Consider the following 22,091-nt stretch of genomic DNA (forward strand, 5'->3'; position numbering starts at 1 on the left):
GACTACGATTTCCAGAAAGGTTGACCGACGATCCTCACGAAAATGAATCCAAGTGCTCCAAGTTCGCCGATGACTTCGTTGTACGTGGGTGACCTTCATCCAGACGTTACCGAGGCCATGCTATACGAGAAATTCAGTCCTGCTGGCGCAATAGTCTCCGTACGGATTTGCAGGGACGCGATGACCCTCCGCTCACTTGGATACGCATACGTGAACTTTCAGCAGCAGGCAGATGCTGAGCGTGCTTTGGACACTATGAACTTTAACATCATCAAAGGCAGACCTGTGCGAATTATGTGGTCCCAGAGAGACCCCTCTCTGAGGAAGAGTGGAGTTGGCAACATCTTCATCAAGAACCTTGACAAGTCTATTGACAGCGAAGCTCTTTACGACACATTCTCTGCCTTTGGGAACATCCTTTCCAGCAAGGTGGTGTGTGACGAGAATGGCTCTAAGGGCTACGGCTTTGTGCACTTTGAGACCCGTGAGGCTGCGGAGAGAGCAATTGAGAGACTTAATGGCATGTTGCTCAATGACCGCAAAGTGTTCATTGGCCACTTCAAGTCTCGCAAGGAGCGAGAGGCTGAGATGGGGGCCAGGGCCAAAAAGTTCACCAATGTGTACGTCAAGAACTTTGGAGAGGACATGGACGACGACAAGCTGAAGGAGATCTTCAGCAAGTTTGGCCAAACGCTGAGCACTCGCGTCATGACCGACGAGAGCGGCAAGTCCAAGGGCTTTGGCTTTGTGAACTACGAGAGGCACGAGGATGCCCAGAGGGCTGTGGATGAGATAAATGGGAAGGAGCTGAATGGGAAGAAGGTGTATGTGGGTTATGCCCAGAAGAAAGGCGAGAGGCAGACAGGGCTGAAACGAAAGTTTGAGCAGATGAAGCAGGACGGTATGACTCGCTACCAGGGAGACAACCTGTACGTCAAGAACCTAGACGACGGTCTGGACGACGCGCGTCTACGTAAGGAGTTCTCTCCGTTCGGGACCATCACAAGTGCCAAGGTGATGATGGAGGGCGGCCGCTCCAAAGGGTTCGGCTTCGTGTGTTTCTCCTCGCCGGAGGAGGCCGCCACGGCCATGACGGAGATGAATGGGCGCGTTGTAGGCACCAAGCCGCTGTACGTGGCTCTGGCGCAGCGCAAGGAGGAGCGGCAGGCCCACCTCTCCAACAAGTACATGAAGCGCACGGCCAGCGTGAGTGCCTTGCCCAACCTCGTGCTCAACCCCTACCAGCCTGCCCCGCCCTCCGGCTACAACATGGAAGCCATTCCACAAGCTCAGAACTGGCCTGCCTACTGCGCAAGCAGCCAGCTGGCACAACTCCTCCCCAGCCCTTGCTGGGCCATGCAGTGCGTCCACCCACAGCAAGTCCAGGATATGCCGAGTGCCATCGGTCCAGCCGCATCCTGCCCGCAGGCCTTCAGCGCCATCCGACCAACCACCGCCTGCCAGGTCCCACGCACGATGGCCTATCAGACCATGGCATCTGAGGCTCCGGGGACAGGGATGGCCAGCGCGGAAGCTGCCAACAAGGCGTCGCTGGTGAGAGCAGTACCACAGTACAAAACCACCTCAGGCGTTCACAGCCCACAGCAACACCTGGGCACACAGCCCTTAGATATAAATGTCGAACTTACCATTTATCAGTCAAATCAATTATAAAACATTTATGTTTCTCAACCCACAGCAGCACCTGGGGGCAGAGCTCCAGGTGCCCGTGCAGCTGGCTGCGGTCCATGTGCAGGGTCAGGAACCTCTCAGTGCCTCCATGCTGGCTGCTGCACCTCCACAGGAGCAGAAGCAGATACTGGGTGAGCGTCTGTTTCCCCTGATCCAGAACATGCAGCCCACCCTTGCAGGGAAGATCACGGGTCTGTTCCTGGAACTGGACAACTCGGAGCTACTGCATATGCTGGAGTCTCCTGAGTCTCTGCACCCTAAGGTGGATGAGGCAGTCGCTGTGCTCCAGGACCAGTGCGCGCAGGAAGCCGCTCAAAAACTTTAACCAGTGCTGCGCTTCTGGCTGTCTAATGGAAGAATAAGCAGTAAAAAAAATTAACATTTTAACTGAAAAAAATAAACATTGAAACTGAAATGCATTGAACATTGAAATATTTTTGCCATGTCTGTAGACATCAAGCCTGTAAGGGTTGGCACCAGGCCGAGGCCCCCTCGACCAGAGGGAGGCGTCGAGTCAACCACGCCACTGATCAGGATCAACACCCAACAGCTGGGCTAGACCTTATATAAGCCCAGTGACCCAATCATTCAGTGCTGGGTTTTTGATAAAGTTTTGAGCCAAGCTCCTAGCCGGTAACTCTGGGTATTGAGGTCTGTGAGCCCTTGTGCTATGCCTCTTTTCTGTTCTGCGAGGGTGTCAGTGTTTTTACACGTCCCCTCCCTTCTCCAGTTTTCCCCTCTCGAGTCTGTCTCTCTCCTGAGGCTTCCCTTAGCCATTCAAGTTTCTCCCCGTTTTCTGGTTTTGTTTGGGAGCTTTTAGTTCGAGTTTTCCCCAGTGCATCGGGGTTGCCATTTCTTTCCGTGGCGTTCTTTGTTCTCCCCTTTTCCACGCTCACCGAGGTGTTTCGTTTTTTCCTCGTTTTGCTTGATCCAAGCTCTAACTGTTCTGCACACGAGCCCACCATTGTTAGAGTGTGGCTGCTTACCCAGTAAGCTATTGGTGTCCTCACCTAGCTGACCTGGATTCAAAACCACCTTACAAAGTCCAGGCCTTGGTTATTCTAAGCTTAAAATGAAAACGACAGAAAAAGGTAAAATCATTTCAAGTTTGGTTTATTTGTCGCATACATAGTCATACACAGTATAACTCACAGTGAAATGGTTGAGTGCTCTGTCCAATCTGAGGAAAAAGAAAAACAGGGGTGCATAGAGAAATATATTCTATATATATACAAAAATATATTAATAGTGCATGTACAATATATATATATATATATATATATATATATATATAATGTTTATATGTACAATGTATATATGGATATTTATATATGTATGTACAGAATGTACAGTCCCATCTTGCAATTGACATATTTACAGTTATATGTTACATGGTGGTAATTGAACATATTACAGTTATATTGAACATATTACAGTTATTTCTATTACATATTACAGATTTTGACATGAACAGCTGATCATTTTTTTGTTTTTATTCCTCTTAAAGTTTGAATGTTCAGATTGTCAGTTCTTACAGGTCATAGCTGATCATTAGATAAGTGTATTGGGTTGCATTAATATAAATGTAAAGATCAAAAAAACAAAACCCCACAGTGTAGCTTAAAATAGAGAATAATTCTGTAATATTCCTTTATGTACAACACAATTTCAAATGACCTTATTAACAAACCAGTAAAGACAGGACGAGAAGCAAAGGTCACTTACACGTATTAAATCTTGAAGCAAACAAACTGTAGCTGCAAGTGCCACACTGCCATCCAGTTCCACTCTCTGGTCTGGCGACGGTCATATTACAGGAGCAACGAGAGGCTGCCAACAGTTTCTTTTAGCTTGTCTACTGAGACGGTGAAACTGGCCAACCAGGTGAAAAGCATTGTGAAGGAGAAACGACTTCGACTGCCGACGTGGGAAAGTAGCAGTCAGAGCAGGTCTATTGGAGCAGTGCGATGGACTCTGCCCAACAATGGGCTGCAAGCCCACATCTCTGCACATAGCAACAGTATGTGGTTCCTAGGTGCCCAGTCGGCTAGTTTTAAAGTTCAATTCAAATATTAAATAAAAATGCAGACTTCAGAATTGGTTAAAGAGCATAACTGTGCACGTACTTTATTGTAGGTTAACATTAACACGCATTATTGAGGCACCCTCTGGAGAATGTCTAAAAATCAGAGAACCCACATTTTCATACATTTTTCAGTAGTGGTTATGTATTCACCCCACATTCCTTTACATATTTGCGTTTGTCTTCACGTCCATTGCATCCAAACCATACATTTGTCAATATATGCAAAGTAATATAAAACACCCACACCAGTTGGAACCTGTTAACACCACATTCCAAGAGATTTCTCTTGACCTTATCCTAAAGAGATGGTCCTGAGCCTGATGGAAATAATATCTCATACTTGTAAGTGTGCTGGAGCCTATCCACCATCCTTTGCAGAAGCCTGCAGAGGCCTTTACAGAGGCCTCTGCCCTGTACACAAATCATTCTGAAAGGACACATACCATTCTGTGATTATGTTATTAATATGTCTAATTCAATGTTAAACCTCTGTTCTCTTTTTATTACCTCAAGCACCAGACCTGAGGAATTTGCACGGTCTCAAGGAGTGCGTGAAGTTTATCGCTCAGTGGAAACAAGAGGTGGAGCGTGTCTGTAAGCCTGACGAGGGCGCTGCAGCTGCATCCAGTAGCAGTAATGACTGCGGTGGAACCGTACACCCCCACACTGTTGCCAGCACATTTTTCAGTGGGCCAGCCGTCTCAAAGCTGTTGATACATTGTTCAGTCCACGTGAAGGGCAGCAGGAGAGAGGAAGTGAAGAGAGGACCTAGGCAGTGAAGGAGACCAAGCAGAGAAACACTGAATGGGCTAAAGAACTCCAGACAGTCTCAGAGCGGTGCGGCATGATGAGGGCAGAGTTGGCACAGAATTTCAGGCAGCTGGAGCTTAAGAAGAAGCTGGAACCCATGCTGCCTGTCCTGGACTTCATCGCATGGTCTCTACTCAAACATAACCAGGATGTAGTTTCACAGCTTTGGGTCCTCAGTAAACAGCGATCCTGGAGAACTTCAAAATCCATTCCAAATTCATTGTGGAACTGGATCTGCAGTGCTGTGGATGAGGTCACATTGGACCCCATGACCAAACATGCGTGGCTGCTGCTGTCTGATGACTGTAAGAGGGTTCAGGAGTACCTGACTAAGATGAAAGTTCAGTTCACCTCCCAGCGCTTTGACACTTGGCCCTGTGTGCTGGGCTGGGAGGACTTCTCTTCCAGCTGTCTTTCTATAACTCACAAATCTAGACATTTATTGGAAACGTCCGGGAGAAGCTGTAACCCCTCTTTGTACTGCTAGATGGCCGCACTCTCATGACACTGCACTCATCAAAAGCAGCACCAGAGACGCACTGAGTCATATTCCCGAACGCACCTCTCAGGCCAGCTTATTTGCACATTTTGTCGTAAAACTTAAGATGTCTGTTTTATTAAATTACCAAAAACTTTTTTTCAAAATCAAAGTATTTGTAGCTACAGAAAAACATGGCTAATCACAAAAATGAGAAATAACGTCACTGATATTTGCAACATGTGTTTCTAACATGCACAGGCTCTTGAGGAGCACCTAAACCCTCACACAGGGGTGTCTGCTTGTCATAGTACTGTAAGGAAGGGCTTTGGCGAAACAGGCCACAGAAAGCAGCATATGAGAATCCACACAGGTGAAGAACCCTTTAGCTGCCCAGTATTTCAGAAGCAGTTTGTGCAGGCGGGTAATGAGCCGCATTCGTACCCATTCATATAGGATGTTGGGAGCAAAACGGTTAAAGACTTGAAAAGTATGTTAACAATCAGTTAACAATCAGATTACTGTTGTTAGGTTGTTAACAATAGAGTAATAAATGGCTAATATGCTTCTTCCCAGTTATGCCTTTGCTTGATCTATTTTGGTCTGATTTGGTGCTTGTCTGGGCAAGTGTGATAAAAAGTATTTTTTCGTTTGTTTTTCATTTAGTTCCTTTTTATATCGTGTTCTGTTCCATTTTATATGTTGTCTATTATCCCTTTAAAGTCTGTCAAATTAATCAAATGTGAAGATTTCACTCTGTTCAGATTTGATTGAAAAAGAGACCAACCACTCCCTGCATCTTTCATTTTGCATATACAGTGCATTTGCAGTTAACCGTTTCTTGTTTGTATTAATCGCGTGTGATTCTTGTGAGTGCCGTTAGTGTTCTGTGTTAAATGTTAATAAATGTACGTCCCAGACGTTGGAGTCTGTGCGTCCTGCCCCTCACCCTGCGGCACTCGGGCCACCCCTCGTTACGCTACTGTTGTAACTCAAGAGCGAAGCACCATTTTAAAGTCTGGTTTCCTTTCTCTGTCTCACTTTCTGAAATTTTTATGTCTGTGTTTTTTTAAACTTAAAAATAGAAAGGATATTAAAACTCCCTTTCACTTAATGGCCTCTCATCCAATGAGCTGTTAGAGAAAGTAATGATAGTTAGATGAATATGTTTATAGATTTCACTCCGAGAACGTTGTCTGAGGTTAATATTGTACAGTTCATGATGCCCAGGGTTGCAATCAGCATGTTTAACAGTGATGTGCCACACAGTTGTCTGTGGTGTTCTCTATGACCTGAGTCTCTGCACCCTAAGGTGGATGAGGCAGTCGCTGTGCTCCAGGACCAGTGCGCGCAGGAAGCCGCTCAAAAACTTTAACCAGTGCTGCGCTTCTGGCTGTCTAATGGAAGAATAAGCAGTAAAAAAAATTAACATTTTAACTGAAAAAAATAAACATTGAAACTGAAATGCATTGAACATTGAAATATTTTTGCCATGTCTGTAGACATCAAGCCTGTAAGGGTTGGCACCAGGCCGAGGCCCCCTCGACCAGAGGGAGGCGTCGAGTCAACCACGCCACTGATCAGGATCAACACCCAACAGCTGGGCTAGACCTTATATAAGCCCAGTGACCCAATCATTCAGTGCTGGGTTTTTGATAAAGTTTTGAGCCAAGCTCCTAGCCGGTAACTCTGGGTATTGAGGTCTGTGAGCCCTTGTGCTATGCCTCTTTTCTGTTCTGCGAGGGTGTCAGTGTTTTTACACGTCCCCTCCCTTCTCCAGTTTTCCCCTCTCGAGTCTGTCTCTCTCCTGAGGCTTCCCTTAGCCATTCAAGTTTCTCCCCGTTTTCTGGTTTTGTTTGGGAGCTTTTAGTTCGAGTTTTCCCCAGTGCATCGGGGTTGCCATTTCTTTCCGTGGCGTTCTTTGTTCTCCCCTTTTCCACGCTCACCGAGGTGTTTCGTTTTTTCCTCTTGTTTTGCTTGATCCAAGCTCTAACTGTTCTGCACACGAGCCCACCATTGTTAGAGTGTGGCTGCTTACCCAGTAAGCTATTGGTGTCCTCACCTAGCTGACCTGGATTCAAAACCACCTTACAAAGTCCAGGCCTTGGTTATTCTAAGCTTAAAATGAAAACGACAGAAAAAGGTAAAATCATTTCAAGTTTGGTTTATTTGTCGCATACATAGTCATACACAGTATAACTCACAGTGAAATGGTTGAGTGCTCTGTCCAATCTGAGGAAAAAGAAAAACAGGGGTGCATAGAGAAATATATTCTATATATATACAAAAATATATTAATAGTGCATGTACAATATATATATATATATATATATATATATATATATATATATATATATATATATATATATATATAATGTTTATATGTACAATGTATATATGGATATTTATATATGTATGTACAGAATGTACAGTCCCATCTTGCAATTCACATATTTACAGTTATATGTTACATATTACAGTTATATTGAACATATTACAGTTATTTTTATTACATATTACAGATTTTGACATGAACAGCTGATCATTTTTTTGTTTTTATTCCTCTTAAAGTTTGAATGTTCAGATTGTCAGTTCTTACAGGTCATAGCTGATCATTAGATAAGTGTATTGGGTTGCATTAATATAAATGTAAAGATCAAAAAAACAAAACCCCACAGTGTAGCTTAAAATAGAGAATAATTCTGTAATATTCCTTTATGTACAACACAATTTCAAATGACCTTATTAACAAACCAGTAAAGACAGGACGAGAAGCAAAGGTCACTTACACGTATTAAATCTTGAAGCAAACAAACTGCAGCTGCAAGTGCCACACTGCCATCCAGTTCCACTCTCTGGTCTGGCGACGGTCATATTACAGGAGCAACGAGAGGCTGCCAACAGTTTCTTTTAGCTTGTCTACTGAGACGGTGAAACTGGCCAACCAGGTGAAAAGCATTGTGAAGGAGAAACGACTTCGACTGCCGACGTGGGAAAGTAGCAGTCAGAGCAGGTCTATTGGAGCAGTGCGATGGACTCTGCCCAACAATGGGCTGCAAGCCCACATCTCTGCACATAGCAACAGTATGTGGTTCCTAGGTGCCCAGTCGGCTAGTTTTAAAGTTCAATTCAAATATTAAATAAAAATGCAGACTTCAGAATTGGTTAAATAGCATAACTGTGCACGTACTTTATTGTAGGTTAACATTAACACGCATTATTGAGGCACCCTCTGGAGAATGTCTAAAAATCAGAGAACCCACATTTTCATACATTTTTCAGTAGTGGTTATGTATTCACCCCACATTCCTTTACATATTTGCGTTTGTCTTCACGTCCATTGCATCCAAACCATACATTTGTCAATATATGCAAAGTAATATAAAACACCCACACCAGTTGGAACCTGTTAACACCACATTCCAAGAGATTTCTCTTGACCTTATCCTAAAGAGATGGTCCTGAGCCTGATGGAAATAATATCTCATACTTGGGAGGACATGGACGACAACAAGCTAAATGAGATCTTCAGCAAGTTCGGCCCAACGCTGAGCCTTCGCGTCATGACAGACGAGAGCGGCAAGTCCAAGGGCTTTGGCTTTGTGAGCTTCGAGAGGCACGAGGATGCCAAAAGGGCTGTGGATGAGATGAACGGGAAGAAGTTGAATGGGAAGCAGCTGTATGTGGCTCGTGCCCAGAAGAAAGGCGAGAGGCAGACAGAGCTCAAACGCAAGTTTGAGCAGATGAAGCAGGACGGCACGACTCGCTACCAGGGAGTGAACCTGTACGTTAAAAACCTAGACGACAGTCTGGACGACGAGCGTCTGCGTAAAGAGTTCTCTCTATTCGGGACAATCACGAGTGCCAAGGTGATGACGGAGGGCGGCCGCTCCAAAGGGTTCGGCTTTGTGTGTTTCTCCTCGCCGGAGGAGGCCACCGAGGCAATGAAGGAGATGAACGGGTGCATCGTAGGCACCAAGCCGCTGTACGTGGCCCTGGCGCAGCGCAAGGAGGAGCGGCAGGCCCACCTCACCCACCAGTACATGCAGCGCATGGCCAGCGTGAGTGCCGTGCGCAACCCAGTGCTCAACCCCTACCAGCCCGCCCCGCCCTCCGGCTACTTCATGATGGCCATTCCACAGGCTCAGAACTGGGCTACCTGCTACCCGAGCAGGCAACTGGCACAGCTCCACCCCAGCACCCGCTGGGCTACGCACAGCATTCAGCCACAGCATTTCCAATACATGCCGAGTACCATCAGGCCCGCTGCAGACCAATCTCTGGGCCAGGAACCTCTCACTGCCTCCGTGCTGGATCTGGAACCTCCGCAGGAGCAGAAGCAGATGTTGGGTGATCGATGGTCTGTTTCCCGTGATCCAGAACATGCACCCCAACCTTGCAGGGACGGGTTTGCTCCTGGAGATCGACAACTTGGAGCTTCCGCTTATGCTGGCTGAAAAAATAAAAACGCATTAAATATTGAAATATTTTTGCCTGGTCCATAGACTCCAGTTTCAGGCCTTGATTACAGTAAACTAAAACAACATGTAAAAAGGCTAAATGATTGACACGTGTACAGTCGGTGACTCCTTTCTTTTTGTTCCTCTTACTGTTCGAATGCTCAGAATGTCAGTTTTTGCAGTTGACAGCTGAGCATTAGGCATGTGTATTGGATTGTATTAATAATACAATTGAGGATTCATTGCTGTTCAGGGACCCAGCAGTGGTAACTTGGCAGTGGTAGGGCTTGAACTAGCAACATTCTGATTACTAGTCAAGTAACCTCTGAATAGTATTATTATGATTAATATTATTAATATATCTTACACTGAGGTCTGCTGAAGCTTACCCAGGATCCTTTGCAGCAGCCTGCCATATGCACAAATCATTACGAAAGGACACAGAATCTCTAAACTCCCTTGTTTTATGTTATTAGTTTGTCTAATTCAATGTTAAAGCACTTTCCCCTGTAAACACTCTTTTTATGACCTCATTTCACCGTTTCATGACTTTATGCCACGAACCAACCAACTATTCTTTTATACAACTCTTTTCAAACACTTCAACCATTGTGGGTAATTACACTATTATACACCTGTAATTCTTGTTATGCTATTTATTTTATTGGTACTGTCGATACATCGATGTTAGGAGAAATACCTCATGAATACTTTAAATGAATCCTTAAAATGACACCTATTCCATTTACTAATGCTAAGCTTGCTACAGTCTGAACTTCTAGCAAGTCAAGAGAAGTCTCATGCAGTTTCTGTATTTTCTATAATTGCATAATATATGGATGGTTTTAAACTCAATAACATACGCACTTGCAAAATATGTGAATATAAAGGAACAAAAATAAATTAACATAACCACATACCTAAACATCATCTGGTGCCATCACCCCATCACCCCTCAATGCAGTATGAGGATGGTCAGATTGTTGTATTTACTAATAGTTACCACTAGTATTAAAATAACAGTAAGCCCAAACTGTTCGACTATGTCCTCTTAAACAAACCTGTGATTTTTAAAATATTTGGACCACATCCTCCTGCAGAATAAAACAATCAGGAAATACAGTTGAGTTGGCCCATACCGCCCTCACATCAGTGTGATTTCCATCAATGACGTGTTATGGCTCTGGGTAAGGAACAATGTTATATTGTTCAATAAACTTTTCACAGGATGCATATTTTTCATTGTTTTAGCAAAGTTTTCGCTACCTCTATACAGCAAACACCAGAATCGACAAGGTTTACATTAATTATAGTCAGTAGAATTAAAGGGAAGAGGCCATATAAAAGGCTGGGATCTACGTTTAGCAGACTCGGCACTGTGTTACTAGATATTGCCCACATTCCAGTAATTTTATTAAGTCCTCTTTAAACAGAAAATAAAGATGCAGACTCAAGAATTAATTGAAGAGAGTAGTAGGTCCATTATTTATTTTGAGCTCAGCGTTACATACAAACGAGGCATAGTCCAGAATATGTCTAATAATCACACAAGGAACACACATTTTTATCCAGTTTTCACAACTGATTATGTGATTGCCACACCTTCTCTACATACTGGTGTTTGAAATCTCAACCACTGTGTTCAACCATACATTATTCAATATATGCAAATTGAGATCTATCATTGTACAAATTGAAGCTTGACCCCAGTATATCCTATTGGAAGATTTTCCTGGGTTTTTTTTTTTTGTTGTTGTTGTTTTTGTTTTTAACAAAGATAATCTCAACTCATACCATCAAACACCTGCAAGATGATGTTGCAGGTCAGTATCACCCTGCTCTTATGGTAAGATAATGAACCTTGCTTAGCCACAGAACTCTCGAAGAGGCTTTCACGTCTTTTAAAAGCCGGGATCTTTACCAATACTTAGGAAGCTATTTCTCACGGGAACAGTCCAGAGTCATCTGCCGTAGACTTCCACAGAGGCCTTGAAACCACCTGCATCAGAGCCTCTGCTCTGCACTTACAGACCCACAAAGGCCTTAAGATACCCCAGAAACATTATTCCTCTTTATGCTTTCAAACACAGTCTTGCACCACTCTGCACCTGTTGCAGAGAGCTTCAAAGCCTATTATAATTAGATCACAGATCGCCTCATGAAAATACCTTTACCCCAAAACATTTTATTACCTCAGGTGGAACAGTGTGTATAGGCCTAGACCTCTTTAGATGTAACTTAGAACCGCCGGTGACCGCTGTATGCGTTTCTTTGGTTGTACAAGCTCCACTGAAGGACTCCATGAATAGTTGATGATGGAAGAGGGGTATATCAGATTCACCCCTTCTGCCTCCATGTGACAAATTAACACACTGCATAAACTTTTAGAAATAAATCAGTCTTTTAACAAATGGTAAACATTCTCTAGAAAAGATTATCTTGTAACAATTCATTGAGTATATGAACTGTTTTTGTGTCCTTATATCTATAAATGAAAAGTAATAAAACATTATAGATGATAAATAAATTACATAAAATGTATAAAAGTTCACAAATAAGAAAGTACCTGAGTCTGCACTTTTCTCCACAGATTCAAGAAACTCGTGAAAGTTGGAAGCTATAGAAACACATAGTACAGAATTATAGACTGACTGAGGTGTGAGCAGAAAGATCGCCATGATGTCCTTATATCTAAAGCACTCAAAGCATTGATGCTATGTAAATAAACTGTGATCCGATTGGTTCAATCTAAGTAAATAGATTCACCTACTTTGAAGTTAAAGTTTTTCTCAAAAGGTTAGAACTGGTTGACTATACTTTGCCGTGTTCTGTAATAGAAAATGTAAACATTTATATCTAAAATATTGCACGACAGAAATCAATTCAAGACTAACCTCTAATGACCGCTAGATGGGGGAAGATATCAAGTAATAAATGAGTCCAGATCCTCCTGCCCGACAATACGGTGAGACTCTGTTTTTACGTGTGATGGAAAATGATACGAAACTATGTATTATGTGATTCATATAAAATCACACTGATCCTTTTGTTCTTAAATTAATAATGCCGTTTGCACATTTGTATCCGCCTGTTGCTGATTAAGTTGAACATGTATCAGGAACTGTTAACATCAAGGTCAACTTGACACACAACCCACACTGTTTGGAGACAGTTTGGGTTGGTTTGTGGAAAAAACCAAGCTGAGAGCTGATTGGCTTATAGCCACAGCAACAAAGGAAAGAAGAGCTGCTTAAGAAAAGATGATTGGTTAAAGACAGCACAGGAGTAGTATAACTAGCCACGGTTTTGTATACTCGGGGCTCCCTACCTGAGGAGAGCCAAACATTTATTTTATTCTTTTTCTTATTAAATTACTCTCTTAATCACGTCTGACTTGCTGTTTGTTCAAAATTCCACAACATATGTCATTACTACGCCGCACAAAAAAGACCGCCATATTTGTAGTTCCACAATGTGAAAAGGCGTCATTTTCTATGCAAACGAATGAATAAACACCATGCCATGCCTTGCTGTATCCCCTCTTTGCACCGCTGGACAGACACACTCATGACACTGTACTCATCAAAAGCAGCACCAGAGACGCACTGAGTCATATCCCGCTACACACCTCTCAGGCCAGCTTGTTTGCACGTTTTGTCATAAAACTTAAAATGTCATTTGTTGCCATTATATATAAAATTACCTATTTAAAAAAACAAATAAATCAAAAAGTACTTGTGACTAGAGAAACACGTGGCTAATCACCTACAAGAAATAATGTCAGTGATGTTTGGGGCAGGTGTTTCAAACGTGCCCAGACTCTTGAGAAGCACCTAAACGCTCACACAAGGGTGTCCGCTTGCCATAGTGCTGCAAATACTGCAGGAAGGGCTTTGGTGAAACAGGCCACATGGAGGAGCAGAAGACAATCCACACAACTGAAGAAGCCCGTAGCTGCCCAGTATGTCAGAATCCACATGGGAGAAGAACCCTGTAGCTGCCCAGTATGTCAGAAGCAAATTGTGCAGGTGGGTAATGAACCATATTTGTACCCATTCGTATGTTGGGAGCAAATCAGTTGAAGACTTGAACAGTATGTTAACAATCAGTTAAAATTACTGTTGATGACAAGAAAACAATGGCTAATATGTTCCTTCACAGCTATGTCATTGGTTGATCTATTTTTGTCAGATTTAGTGCTTGTTTGGGCAAGTGTGTTAAAGTCTTCCTTTGTTTTTGGTTTTGTTCCTTTTCATATAGTTGTTTATTCCTTTTTGTCTAGTGATGTCCATTATCCATTTAAAATCTGTCAAATTAAACAAATGTGAAACGAATTCCATAGTATTCAGATTTGATTGCAAAAGAGACCAACCACTCCCCGTATTTTGAATTTTGCATATACAGTATATGTGCAGTTCCAGCCTAGTCCATTGATCCAAAATCTGGCCCAGATGTATCTGTTGACTGCAAATTTGAATGATTTCTGTGCTCTGCAGCAAAGGAGCGTTTGGTTACTATCTGATGGATTAAAATAGGCTTGTTGGTAGCAAAGACATCACTAAAGTGTACAGAGCAAAGGTACTCCAGGACCAGGATGGGTAAGTAGCAGCTTGATCAGTGGAATCTTCTGTGAGACGTAACAGGATTTCGGTCTTAAATGTAATGTTAGATCAAGTGAAAAACTTTAGTGGATTGAAATACAGATAAATAAATCCACTAAAAGTGCATCTGCATCATTGGTTAAAAAGTTGTTCTGCTAGTTGTCTGATTTTGTTCCAGTAATCTAATGTTTCCTGGGACTAGGTGGTTCAAGATTATATTGGTGTTTGCTTTATTTCTGTGATTTTTTTAACCATAGTCTAATTGTTTATACTGTCTACCAAATGCAATACTGAGTAGTGAAACACTGACACAATCCCTTTTGGCATCGGACATTTGTAATAATTTCAATAATCTACAGTTGTAAATCAAGAGGGCAGCACCATTTTAAAGTCTAGTTTCCTTTCTCTCTCTCACTTTCTGGAATTTTTCCATCTGTGTTTTTATTAAATTTAAAGATGGAAAGGGTATTAAAACTCCCTTTAACTGACATCTCTTCCACTGAAATTGTAGAGAAAGTGATGATATGAAGATGATTATGTTTATCGCTTTCACTCAGAGATCATTGTCTGAGGGTCATGTTGTACAGTTCACGATGCCCCGGGTAGCAATCAGGAGGTTTAACAGTGATGTGCCAAACAGTTGTCTGTGGTGTTCTATATGATCATCACAGAACATCACACATAACTGGTCAAATTGTATCTCCAGTAGGATATTTGTGTATTATACTATATATTAGCAGCATAACTTTATGATGCAATTAAAAACCCCATCCCCCTGAATACCAATCATATTACATATCTGGGTATTAAACTCTCTTCCCAGTTGTCTGTTATTCAAAAATAAATAGTCATCCAATTATTAAAACAATAAGCGACGAACTTCATTGATGGACAAATTTGCCCCTTATGCTCTTTGGACAAACTGCAATAATTAAAATGAGAATATTACCTAAACGAAATTATTTGTTTTCAATTATTCCAGCGCCACCAACCTGTCTAAAATCTTTGGACAACATCATAACTTGATTCTACTGGAAAAATAAATCACATAGAATCAAACTCACAACATTACAGAACTGTAGTTGATTATTGCAAATCAACTATAATATGGTAGAAAATGGATAAAACCTAGTATATCAGACAGAATATGGATAGACATATAGCAAACATTATGCAAAGATCTAAAAGTCAGACTTACCATTTATCAGTCAAATCAATTAAAGAACATTCATGATCAACAATTTGTGGGTGGCCATGATACTAACAGCCTGGTGGAAATTTCACAAGATATCAAACTCCAGACTCACATAAACATAACACTGCTTTCATGTCACTTCCACAAGTAGCCCAAACATAAGATATAGAAAGCAGGTAAGAGCAACTATCAGTTCAGAGACATTAAACTCACCTGCATCCATATCAGTATTATAAACATTCCTAATACAAAAAAACTATCACATAAGATATACAAACTAATAATGAAATCAAATCGCATAATTACTCTCCCATCGAGACAATGGGAGGAAGATTTATTACTAGCTCCCGACGCCACAGTTTGGATTAAAATGTGTAATAATAATTACCACATGACAGCAACACTAACCTACAATGCATTCAGTACAAAATAATACATAGATTACATTATACTACACATTGGATGTTTAAAATTGGTTTCACAAGCTCAGCAATCTGTACATACTTTACTCCAAAGACAGCTGACGATTACATTCACATCGTGTGGCAGAGCACACCTATCAAGCAATTTTGGCAATAAGTAATCACACACATGTCCCATGATTTAAATAACCCTATCCATCCAACACCATCTTTATGTCTCCTAGGAGACATGTCATCAACCAATGTGACAATAGAAAAAAAACAGGATAATATATATATAACATTATTAATTGCAAATACAAACATACTCATGAATTGGAAAACAAAAAATAATATTAGTGTCACCGAATGGAAAAATCTATTGATAGACTACATATCAATGGAAAAAAATCTCAGAATGAATCAATAAGAACCAATAACCTAGACTGGACTCCTTTGATAAAAAGTTTACAGAGCTAATCCATAAATGATAAATATCCCAATCTAGTACGTGTACATATACAGTGCACTCGCACATAGCCTCTCTCTCTCTCTCTCTCACACACACACACAGGCAGACGCACACAAGCAGTCACACACGAACACACACACACACACACACACACACACACACACACACACACACACACACACACACACACACACACACACACACACACACATTCCCGTAATGGTGCAGGTGGCAAATACTTAAAATACTCTATCTGCATTTCCCGTTTGTCTGTTTCGTCTCTGTTCGTCTTATTTTTCCTCTCTCCCCTATTCCCGTTTCCCCCACGTTATTTATGTCTGTTCATACGTTTTATACACCCGATATAGTTGGACACAGTGAGAAGTTAGAAATAAATAATGAATAAATAATAAAGTTCTAAAGGTCCTCCGATGGGCGGAAATCAATTGATATATTTATTTCTCCAGATTTCTAACTCGGAGAGAAAAAGACGTCCTTTTACAAATCGCACCTCGTTGTGGAACTCTACTAAGGTTTACAATCCAGGCGATGATTTTTAACCTCAAAGAACATAGGCCTGCTCCAAGGCAAACTGATTTCATCCCATTAATTAACTTTAATGCGATGTTTTTTGCCGAGCATTAGGCTAAAGAAAATGAATGTTGCTGCGTTTATCAAACTAAAAGTATTTATTCTGAGCCATGCGGTAAATGATTCAGTGTGAGCAGCATATGGACGATTTTTGGAAAATGCTGTGACTAGGTAATATTTTGAAATATAAGGCGTTGTTAAAGCCTCTCATTCACGCTATTAACGTTATAAGTTAAAATAATTGAATAATTCATAAATAAATAAATAGCGTTTGTATAATATTTAAAAATAAACATTTACGTAAAAGCACTCTTACGTAACAACCAAGTTGTCATGTATTTGAATCTAAAGCTAAAGTGTTGCTTTGATCGCTTTGGTCGGTCGACACTTGCCTGGCTCTGTTGAATTGCTGTTTCAAACTGTTTTATAATTCGTGCAGTTAGATCATTTGGTTAAATCATTTACGATTTTATTTTATTCATTTACTACTTTCGACTACGATTTCCAGAAAGGTTGACCGACGATCCTCACGAAAATGAATCCAAGTGCTCCAAGTTCGCCGATGACTTCGTTGTACGTGGGTGACCTTCATCCAGACGTTACCGAGGCCATGCTATACGAGAAATTCAGTCCTGCTGGCGCAATAGTCTCCGTACGGATTTGCAGGGACGCGATGACCCTCCGCTCACTTGGATACGCATACGTGAACTTTCAGCAGCAGGCAGATGCTGAGCGTGCTTTGGACACTATGAACTTTAACATCATCAAAGGCAGACCTGTGCGAATTATGTGGTCCCAGAGAGACCCCTCTCTGAGGAAGAGTGGAGTTGGCAACATCTTCATCAAGAACCTTGACAAGTCTATTGACAGCGAAGCTCTTTACGACACATTCTCTGCCTTTGGGAACATCCTTTCCAGCAAGGTGGTGTGTGACGAGAATGGCTCTAAGGGCTACGGCTTTGTGCACTTTGAGACCCGTGAGGCTGCGGAGAGAGCAATTGAGAGACTTAATGGCATGTTGCTCAATGACCGCAAAGTGTTCATTGGCCACTTCAAGTCTCGCAAGGAGCGAGAGGCTGAGATGGGGGCCAGGGCCAAAAAGTTCACCAATGTGTACGTCAAGAACTTTGGAGAGGACATGGACGACGACAAGCTGAAGGAGATCTTCAGCAAGTTTGGCCAAACGCTGAGCACTCGCGTCATGACCGACGAGAGCGGCAAGTCCAAGGGCTTTGGCTTTGTGAACTACGAGAGGCACGAGGATGCCCAGAGGGCTGTGGATGAGATAAATGGGAAGGAGCTGAATGGGAAGAAGGTGTATGTGGGTTATGCCCAGAAGAAAGGCGAGAGGCAGACAGGGCTGAAACGAAAGTTTGAGCAGATGAAGCAGGACGGTATGACTCGCTACCAGGGAGACAACCTGTACGTCAAGAACCTAGACGACGGTCTGGACGACGCGCGTCTACGTAAGGAGTTCTCTCCGTTCGGGACCATCACAAGTGCCAAGGTGATGATGGAGGGCGGCCGCTCCAAAGGGTTCGGCTTCGTGTGTTTCTCCTCGCCGGAGGAGGCCGCCACGGCCATGACGGAGATGAATGGGCGCGTTGTAGGCACCAAGCCGCTGTACGTGGCTCTGGCGCAGCGCAAGGAGGAGCGGCAGGCCCACCTCTCCAACAAGTACATGAAGCGCACGGCCAGCGTGAGTGCCTTGCCCAACCTCGTGCTCAACCCCTACCAGCCTGCCCCGCCCTCCGGCTACAACATGGAAGCCATTCCACAAGCTCAGAACTGGCCTGCCTACTGCGCAAGCAGCCAGCTGGCACAACTCCTCCCCAGCCCTTGCTGGGCCATGCAGTGCGTCCACCCACAGCAAGTCCAGGATATGCCGAGTGCCATCGGTCCAGCCGCATCCTGCCCGCAGGCCTTCAGCGCCATCCGACCAACCACCGCCTGCCAGGTCCCACGCACGATGGCCTATCAGACCATGGCATCTGAGGCTCCGGGGACAGGGATGGCCAGCGCGGAAGCTGCCAACAAGGCGTCGCTGGTGAGAGCAGTACCACAGTACAAAACCACCTCAGGCGTTCACAGCCCACAGCAACACCTGGGCACACAGCCCTTAGATATAAATGTCGAACTTACCATTTATCAGTCAAATCAATTATAAAACATTTATGTTTCTCAACCCACAGCAGCACCTGGGGGCAGAGCTCCAGGTGCCCGTGCAGCTGGCTGCGGTCCATGTGCAGGGTCAGGAACCTCTCAGTGCCTCCATGCTGGCTGCTGCACCTCCACAGGAGCAGAAGCAGATACTGGGTGAGCGTCTGTTTCCCCTGATCCAGAACATGCAGCCCACCCTTGCAGGGAAGATCACGGGTCTGTTCCTGGAACTGGACAACTAGGAGCTACTGCATATGCTGGAGTCTCCTGAGTCTCTGCACCCTAAGGTGGATGAGGCAGTCGCTGTGCTCCAGGACCAGTGCGCGCAGGAAGCCGCTCAAAAACTTTAACCAGTGCTGCGCTTCTGGCTGTCTAATGGAAGAATAAGCAGTAAAAAAAAATAACATTTTAACTGAAAAAAATAAACATTGAAACTGAAATGCATTGAACATTGAAATATTTTTGCCATGTCTGTAGACATCAAGCCTGTAAGGGTTGGCACCAGGCCGAGGCCCCCTCGACCAGAGGGAGGCGTCGAGTCAACCACGCCACTGATCAGGATCAACACCCAACAGCTGGGCTAGACCTTATATAAGCCCAGTGACCCAATCATTCAGTGCTGGGTTTTTGATAAAGTTTTGAGCCAAGCTCCTAGCCGGTAACTCTGGGTATTGAGGTCTGTGAGCCCTTGTGCTATGCCTCTTTTCTGTTCTGCGAGGGTGTCAGTGTTTTTACACGTCCCCTCCCTTCTCCAGTTTTCCCCTCTCGAGTCTGTCTCTCTCCTGAGGCTTCCCTTAGCCATTCAAGTTTCTCCCCGTTTTCTGGTTTTGTTTGGGAGCTTTTAGTTCGAGTTTTCCCCAGTGCATCGGGGTTGCCATTTCTTTCCGTGGCGTTCTTTGTTCTCCCCTTTTCCACGCTCACCGAGGTGTTTCGTTTTTTCCTCTTGTTTTGCTTGATCCAAGCTCTAACTGTTCTGCACACGAGCCCACCATTGTTAGAGTGTGGCTGCTTACCCAGTAAGCTATTGGTGTCCTCACCTAGCTGACCTGGATTCAAAACCACCTTACAAAGTCCAGGCCTTGGTTATTCTAAGCTTAAAATGAAAACGACAGAAAAAGGTAAAATCATTTCAAGTTTGGTTTATTTGTCGCATACATAGTCATACACAGTATAACTCACAGTGAAATGGTTGAGTGCTCTGTCCAATCTGAGGAAAAAGAAAAACAGGGGTGCATAGAGAAATATATTCTATATATATACAAAAATATATTAATAGTGCATGTACAATATATATATATATATATATATATAATGTTTATATGTACAATGTATATATGGATATTTATATATGCATGTACAGAATGTACAGTCCCATCTTGCAATTGACATATTTACAGTTATATGTTACATATTACAGTTATATTGAACATATTACAGTTATTTCTATTACATATTACAGATTTTGACATGAACAGCTGATCATTTTTTTGTTTTTATTCCTCTTAAAGTTTGAATGTTCAGATTGTCAGTTCTTACAGGTCATAGCTGATCATTAGATAAGTGTATTGGGTTGCATTAATATAAATGTAAAGATCAAAAAAACAAAACCCCACAGTGTAGCTTAAAATAGAGAATAATTCTGTAATATTCCTTTATGTACAACACAATTTCAAATGACCTTATTAACAAACCAGTAAAGACAGGACGAGAAGCAAAGGTCACTTACACGTATTAAATCTTGAAGCAAACAAACTGCAGCTGCAAGTGCCACACTGCCATCCAGTTCCACTCTCTGGTCTGGCGACGGTCATATTACAGGAGCAACGAGAGGCTGCCAACAGTTTCTTTTAGCTTGTCTACTGAGACGGTGAAACTGGCCAACCAGGTGAAAAGCATTGTGAAGGAGAAACGACTTCGACTGCCGACGTGGGAAAGTAGCAGTCAGAGCAGGTCTATTGGAGCAGTGCGATGGACTCTGCCCAACAATGGGCTGCAAGCCCACATCTCTGCACATAGCAACAGTATGTGGTTCCTAGGTGCCCAGTCGGCTAGTTTTAAAGTTCAATTCAAATATTAAATAAAAATGCAGACTTCAGAATTGGTTAAAGAGCATAACTGTGCACGTACTTTATTGTAGGTTAACATTAACACGCATTATTGAGGCACCCTCTGGAGAATGTCTAAAAATCAGAGAACCCACATTTTCATACATTTTTCAGTAGTGGTTATGTATTCACCCCACATTCCTTTACATATTTGCGTTTGTCTTCACGTCCATTGCATCCAAACCATACATTTGTCAATATATGCAAAGTAATATAAAACACCCACACCAGTTGGAACCTGTTAACACCACATTCCAAGAGATTTCTCTTGACCTTATCCTAAAGAGATGGTCCTGAGCCTGATGGAAATAATATCTCATACTTGGGAGGACATGGACGACAACAAGCTAAATGAGATCTTCAGCAAGTTCGGCCCAACGCTGAGCCATCGCATCATGACAGACGAGAGCGGCAAGTCCAAGGGCTTTGGCTTTGTGAGCTTCGAGAGGCACGAGGATGCCAAAAGGGCTGTGGATGAGATGAACGGGAAGAAGTTGAATGGGAAGCAGCTGTATGTGGCTCGTGCCCAGAAGAAAGGCGAGAGGCAGACAGAGCTCAAACGCAAGTTTGAGCAGATGAAGCAGGACGGCACGACTCGCTACCAGGGAGTGAACCTGTACGTTAAAAACCTAGACGACAGTCTGGACGACGAGCGTCTGCGTAAAGAGTTCTCTCTATTCGGGACAATCACGAGTGCCAAGGTGATGACGGAGGGCGGCCGCTCCAAAGGGTTCGGCTTTGTGTGTTTCTCCTCGCCGGAGGAGGCCACCGAGGCAATGAAGGAGATGAACGGGTGCATCGTAGGCACCAAGCCGCTGTACGTGGCCCTGGCGCAGCGCAAGGAGGAGCGGCAGGCCCACCTCACCCACCAGTACATGCAGCGCATGGCCAGCGTGAGTGCCGTGCGCAACCCAGTGCTCAACCCCTACCAGCCCGCCCCGCCCTCCGGCTACTTCATGATGGCCATTCCACAGGCTCAGAACTGGGCTACCTGCTACCCGAGCAGGCAACTGGCACAGCTCCACCCCAGCACCCGCTGG

This window comes from Electrophorus electricus, unplaced genomic scaffold (genome assembly GCF_041902795.1).
Source record: "Electrophorus electricus isolate QZ-2024a unplaced genomic scaffold, ASM4190279v1 Scaffold31, whole genome shotgun sequence".
Classification (NCBI taxonomy): domain Eukaryota; kingdom Metazoa; phylum Chordata; class Actinopteri; order Gymnotiformes; family Gymnotidae; genus Electrophorus; species Electrophorus electricus.